Here is a 5,615-nt window from a genome sequence, read left to right on the forward strand (position 1 = left end):
CTTGGCTCAGGTCATGATCTGACTGTGAGTTCAAACCCCACATCAGGCTCTGTGCCAACAGCTCAGAGCCTGGAGCCTACTTTGGATTCTTTGTCTCCTTCTCTCTCTGCCCCTTCTCCCCTTGTGCTCTGTCTCTCAAAAATAAGTAAATGTAAAAAACAACTTAAAAAATAAAATAAAATAGGTATCTTTTTTAAGATTTTATTTTTAAGTAATCTCTACACCCAGCATGGGGCTCAAACTCATCAAGAGTCGCATGCTCCTCCGACTTAATTTTTGTTTCTCCAGATTTTTTAATAGGTTTATTGTGCGACCACTATAAAAATTTAAAGTATTAAAAACATATTTCTCAGTCTATGGAGTTAACATCAAATATGTTTTTTTATTTCTTTTTTTAATATCTTTTTATTTATTTTTGAGAGACAGAGGGAGACAGCACGAGCAGGGGAGAGTCAGAGAGATAGGGAGACAGAATCCGAAGCAGGCTCCAGGCTCTGAGCTAGCTGTCAGCACAGAGCCCGACGCGGGGCTCAAACCCACAAACCGTGAGATCATGACCTGAGCTGAAGTCGGAGGCTTAACCCACTGAGCCACCCAGGTGCCCCGATGTCAAATATGTTTAAATTTTGATGTACCTTAGGGCATCTGGGTGGATCAATTGATTAAGCATCTGACTCTTGGTTTCCACGTGAGTCATGATCCCACAGTTCATGGGTTTGATCCCTGCTGCGGGCTCTGTGCTGCACTGTCAGCCTGCTTTGGATTCTCTCTCTCACTTTCTGTCTCTCTCTCTCTCTCTCTCTCTCTCTGCCCTTCCCCCACTCAGACTCTCTCAAAATTAAATAAATAAACTTAAAAAAAAATCTGATGTACCTGGAAAAACATAAAAGCTTTATGCTTCTTATAAGGCATATCAGCCTATGTTTTTAAACAGGTTTACTTTCATTTAAGAGTTTTATGTAGCACTAGGGGCGCTTGGGTGGCTCAGTCAGTTAAGCGTCCGGCTTCGGCTCAGGTCATGATCTCATGGTTCATGGGTTCGAGCCCCGCATCAGGCTCTGTGCTGACAGCTAGCTCAGAGCCTGGAGCCTGCTTCGGATTCTGTGTCTCCCTGTCTCTCTGACCCTCCCCTACTCGCGCTGTCTCTCTCTGTCTCTCAAAAATAAATAAAAACATTAAAAAAATCTAAGAAAAAGAGTTGTATGTAGCACTTTTTCACAAAGTTTCCAGTAGAACATATAATTTTGAAGTTCTATGACACTCATTCTTGGAAATGGCATGGTAAGTAATATCCTTTATATTTTTATTTTATAAGATATTTATCGATTTTATTTTCTGTGTGCACTTATCTTTACATCCAATAGTGGACTAAGTGTTCCATTTAGTCTAGACCAGGGCCTAAGAAACTATACCATCCATTATACCAGTTTCTTAGTTTAAGAATTAAACATGTCTGCAAAACAAGTAACATTTCCTCAATTTTCTTCTGGCCACTTTTCTAAAAACACTTTTCTTCCTTCACTTTGTAACTTTGAGGATATCTTCGTTCTCATATGGTTTTTTTATTGGACCAACTAAGTCAGATGATCTGATTTAAAATATTGGCATTATTGGGGTGCCTGGGTGGCTCAGTCAGTTAAGCTTCTGACTTCGGCTCAGGTCATGATCTCACGATTTGTGAATTCGATTCCTGTGTCAGGCTCTGTGCTGACAGCTCTGAGCCTGGAGCCTGCTTCAGATTCTGTGTCTCCCTCTTTCTCTGCCCCTCCCTTGCTCGTGCTCTCTCTCTCTCTCTCTCGCTCTGTCTTTCTAAAAAATAAATAAATATTAAAAAAATAAAAATAAAAATATTGGCGTTATTATATATATAATATTTGCTTTAGGGGAAGCTAGGGGTACAAGCAAGCAGTTATCTTCCAGGATCTTCAAAATTGGGGTGCATGCAGTATGAGGTCCATGTGACTGCTGATCTGGGAAACATGCCCAGTGTTTTAAGACGCAGCGGGCAGGGGCGATGCCTGGCTCAAGTGGAGGAGCATGTGACTTCATCTCCAGGTTATGAGTTCAAGCCCCACATTGGGTGTAGAGGTTACTAAAAACAGTAAATAAACTTTTAAAAAAAAAGTTACCTTGGACAGAAAAACAGTGGCTTCGAGAATTGCAACTGGAGATGCTTTGAAATCAAAGTGTTGTTAGGTAATTGTTCTGCTTCTCAAAAGAGAAATACTAGTAGCTCCAGACTGAGTAGAAGCAGCAATTTCTTTATTTATTTAATAATAATAGATACTGATTCTTCCAAGCTGTAGCTAGGAAAACCTACTAGTTAGTAAGCGAATAAAGCAAGGTTTTGTTTGTTAGTATGTAAGAAACTCCAGAAGCATAAAACAGATGGCGTAGATTAAATGTAACTGGAGGTGATTTCAGAGAAAGCGTAGGACTTGAGTTTCATTCAGTTCGCAGAATCTGTAGCATAAATTCAGCACCATCTCAGAGAACAAGCAATGCCTGGAAGTCCTGAGACCGGGGTGACCGGATGGTGTGGAGTCATGCTGACTCACTCAGAGAGGATGTGTTAGGAAAATGGGGGAGTAAAGTAGATTAGGGACAGTGAGTATGCATTTTAGGCAGCCTTGAAAGCTAGGCGGAAGAGGTTTCTTTAAAGTCGTAGGGAATATGTAGCTTTTCGGTCTAGGTTCAGGTCTCTCCCCTTTCTCTCCCCTACCACTACTGCAGACACACTGACTACACCACCTGCAACCAAAGCGTTAGAGTTAACTTAACATTGGACCTAGCTCAGCCTATTTTTTCTGTGCCTTACTAATACATTTCTTTTTTTTTAAGTTTATTTATTTATTTTGAGAGAGAGCAGCAGCAAGCTAGCAAAGTGAGCATACAAGCCTGGGAGGGGCACAGAGAGAGGGAGAGAGAGATTCCCAAGCAGGCTCTGTGCTGTCAGCATAGAGCCTCACTGAGGGCTGAATCCCACGAATGGTGAGATCATGACCTGAGCCGAAATGAGGAGTTGGCACGTAACCAGCTGAGCTACCCAAGTGCCCTGCTCCATATATAGTTTCTATATGTCTTGAATGTGTATTCATTTCTGTGAGTTCCAGTGTTTATCACATTCTAAAAAGCAGCAACCGTTGCCAAACTACTCAGTAAAGACCCTTTATATGGGTCCATTAGATCCACTAAGATTCAGCATACAGGGTCAGCTTCATGGTTTGCAGTCACACTGGACTTTGCTCTCAGAAGGAAGCCATGCTTGGTTTAACTCTCTGCTATCACTGTCTTGCTATTTTAATAATTTCCAGAGAAGGTTCCCCACTCTTTCATTTTGCAGCGAGCCCTGCAAACTATACAGCAGGTTCTAACAAGTACTTAATACTTATTAGTCCTGAACTAAAGGATATAGAATTCTAGTTTTAAGTGATATCTAAGGTTATTAGCTCAACAGAAAACCGTTAACTGTAATGGTCAGGAGAAATGACCTTGGAGTGGGTAGCACCTGGTCTGGCTCAGCTCTGGCCCTGCTGGTGCCATGACCCTGGGATGCACGTTCACTTCTGGAAGACTCATTTTCCTCATCCATAAAATAAATGCAGTAACAGTACTTCCACCAGAAAGTATGTTCAAGAATGTTCTTAACAGGATAGTTCGTAAAAGGCCCAAACTGGAAACAATCAAATGTATGTAGTGGGATGGAGAAGTAGTAATTTATTTATACAATAGAATGTAGTGTAACAAGGATGATGAATGAACTACAATCATAGGAAACAACATGGATAATGCTCACAAACATAATAGAGAAACAAACCTAGAGAGAAAATCCAGACATGAAGGAGTATGATTTCACTTCTGGAGAGTTGAAAACAGACTAGTAATCTGTGCTATTGAAACTTGGGATGTTAAATCGCTTCTCGGCCTTTTGGCTAAGATCAAGTGAAACTTGGGATGTTGAGTATCCTTAGGAGGGGAAGGCGGTGACTAGAAGGGGAAGAAGGGAGCTTCTGGAGTTCTAGTTATGTTGTGTTTCCTTGCTGTGACACGGCCGTGTTCACTTTGTCAAATTCAGTAAGCTGTACATGTAGGATCTGTGAACTTTGCTGCGTATAGTTTATACCTCTATAAAATTTACATGTTGAGAAATAGTCTTGGGGCACTTAGGTGGCTCAGTCAGTTGAGCATCCGACTCGATTTCAGTTCAGGTCATAATCCCAGGGTTACCAGATTGAGCGCTGCGTCAGGCTCCACCCTGAGAATGGAGCCTGCTTAGGAGTCTCTCTCTCCCTCCCTCCGACCCTCTGCCCCGCTCATGAGCACTCTCTATATATATAAAATAAAATTAAAAAAAATAATAAAATAAAGAAATAGTTTTGCCATACAGTTGACCCCTGAACAAGCCTGGGGTTAGGGGAACCAACCCTCTGAGCAGCTGAAAATCTGCATATAAGTTTTGACACCCGAAAATTTAACTACTGTTCAGTCAGCCTATTCTTGACTGAAAGCCTTACTGATAACAATCAACTCATATTTTGTATGTTATATATATTATATTCCATATTCTTATAATAAAGTAAGCTACAGAAAATAAAATGTTATTAAGAAAGTCATAAGGAACAGAAAATACATTTACAGGACTAGACAAAAAAAAAAAAATACAGACGTAAGTGGACCTGCACAGTTCGAACTCATTTGAAAGTCTGCTGTGTTATGAAAATTAAACAATTGTGGGATCCTTAGAGATGCTTCCAGAAGTTCACAGAATATAGGTTTAATACTTCCATTGAATGGTTTATAAACTGATACAGAGGAATCAGGGGTATGATTTTAGTGAGTGTCTTAACTTCACTTTTTGCTTTTTAATGGTCTTTTTTTAAGACTTTGACAGCCTTTTAAATACTACCTTTGGTACTTAAAATTGAGCTCTGTGATGCTTGTAAAACATTTTTTAAGTACATCTAATAATTTTTACTGAATAGCAAAGTGAAATTAAGCACCTGCTCACCTCTGTGTGAAAGGTTGAACGTAATCCTATTCTTAGTAAGACTTGTACCCAGAGACTATTGCAAATTCTCTTATTTGATCACTTTCAGGAATTATCATCTAAATTGTTATTTGAATACTACATTTATAGTTGTCATTTTATCCTTTGCCAGCATTCTTTTTCTTTCTTTTTATGTTTGTTTGTTTTGAGAGAGAGAGAGAGAGGCAGAGAGAGAATCACAAGCAGGCTTCCTATCAGCACAGAGCCCGATGGGGAACCCGATCTTAAAAACTGTGAGATTGTGACCTGAGCCTCCATTAAGAGTCAGACGCTTTTTTAAAAAAATTTTTTATGTTTGTTTGTTATCGAGACAGAAACAGAGTGTGAGTGAGGGAGGGGCAGAGAGAGAGAGACACAGAATCCGAAGCAGGCTCCAGGCTCTGAGCTGTCAGCACAGTGCCCAACACGGGGCTCGAACCCACGAACCATGAGATCATGACCTGAGCCAAAGTCGGATGCTCAACCGACTGAGCTACCCAGGTGCCCCAACCAGCATTATTTTTCAATTTTTGCTTTCATTTGGTCTGGAAGATATTTTATTTCATATTTATATATAAATACATATGTT

Source organism: Suricata suricatta, chromosome 5 (genome assembly GCF_006229205.1).
Source record: "Suricata suricatta isolate VVHF042 chromosome 5, meerkat_22Aug2017_6uvM2_HiC, whole genome shotgun sequence".
NCBI classification, from domain to species: domain Eukaryota; kingdom Metazoa; phylum Chordata; class Mammalia; order Carnivora; family Herpestidae; genus Suricata; species Suricata suricatta.